Here is a 1505-nt window from a genome sequence, read left to right on the forward strand (position 1 = left end):
TAACCTCAGGTGTTTATCTTCAGTAATTGTTTGGCTGCAGAGCTCTAATGTAGGGGGTTTATCCTCAGTAACTGTGAGGCTTCAGGGCTCTAGTTTCAAGTAGTTATCTTCAGAAACTGTAAAGCAGCAGAGCTCTAACTTCAGGAGTTAATCCTCAGTAACAGTGAGGCTGCAGAGCTCTAACTTCAGAGGTTTATCTTCAGTAATTGTGAGGTTGCAGAGCTCTAACTCAGGAATTTATCTTCATTATGTTTTTGGCTACAGAGCTCTAACCTCAGGGGTTTATCTTCAGCAAATGTGAAGCTGCTGGGTTCTAACTTTGAGGTTTATCTTAAGTTTTAGGCTTCAGGGCTCTAACTTCAGGGGTTTATCTTCAATAACTGTGAGGGTACAGAGTTCTAACGTCAGGGGTTTTATCTTCAGTAACATTGAAGCTGCAAAGTTCTAACCTCAGGGGTTTATCCTCAGTAACAGTGAGGCTTCAGAGCTCTAACTTCAGGGGTTTGTCTTCAGTAACCGTGAGGCTGCAAAGCTCTAACCTCATGCGTTTATCTTCAGTAATTGTTTGACTGCAGAGCTCTAACCCCAGGGGGTTATTTTCATTAACTTTGAAACTGCAGAGCGGTAACTTCAGATGTTTATTTTCAGTAATTGTTTGACTGCAGAACTCGAACCTCGGGGGGTTTATCCTCACTAACTGTGAGGGTGCAGAGTTCTAACTTCAGGGGTTTATCCTCAGTATGAGGGATGAGTGATTCACTCTGATCTGTAAAAGAAGAAGGAGACAGGAAGTCATGGACATCTGAGGTGTTGGATCTGCTGAAGGAGTTTAAATGAAAACATGTTGTCTTACAGGAGGCGCCCCCTGCTGGTCAGCAGCCATAATGAGGTTAAACCACTGCTGCATTGGCCTAATTTTTCAGACGGGACACTCTGTTCTTTCTTCTGATCTGATCGAAACAAAGACAATTCTTTGGTTGTAATAAACTCCTCAGTGGGAGCTGTGTGGGAGGAGTCCAGAGCTGCTGGACGGTGAGCTCATCCAGAGGACGAAGGTCTTTTTCAAGTCTGTTTCTTAGTTGGACAAACTGTAGGATGGACAGGTTCTATTCACATCAGCCAGTCTGAGCCGGGCCTAGAAGGAGGTCCAGTTTAAATCACTCAGACTTCCTATAAAGGTCACCTGCTTCACAGGACGTTCATCAGTTTAAAGGGCAGTTCTGCTCTTTTCATGCAGTCTGACTCTGGTCCAAACTGGAATATTTCTACTTCTAAAGAAATCTCCAGGCTGTGACCCAAAGAGGTCCTCCTCTTGCTCCATCCCTCCGTCCTTCCATCCCTCCGTTCCTTTGTCCTTCCATCCCTCCATCACTTCCTTCTCTTTTTCCTTTGTCCTTAATCTGTCCTCGAATATATCTGAGTTAGATTTATCATCCTGCAGAGAGCATGCCCATGGCAATATCAACACACACACACACACACACACACACACACACACACACACA

The 1505-nt window shown here is 44.5% G+C and overlaps 1 protein-coding gene across 1 annotated transcript in view; it reads left to right on the forward strand.

Annotated features, from left to right (window-relative positions):
• Window positions 1–1505, forward strand: part of LOC119417378 (sodium- and chloride-dependent creatine transporter 1) — a gene marked incomplete at its 3' end in the record, with an annotated part of 21018 nt that overhangs the window by 1856 nt on the left and 17657 nt on the right.

This window comes from Nematolebias whitei, chromosome 11 (genome assembly GCF_014905685.2).
Source record: "Nematolebias whitei isolate Nwh7 chromosome 11, NemWhi1, whole genome shotgun sequence".
In the NCBI taxonomy this organism is placed as follows: Eukaryota; Metazoa; Chordata; class Actinopteri; order Cyprinodontiformes; family Rivulidae; genus Nematolebias; species Nematolebias whitei.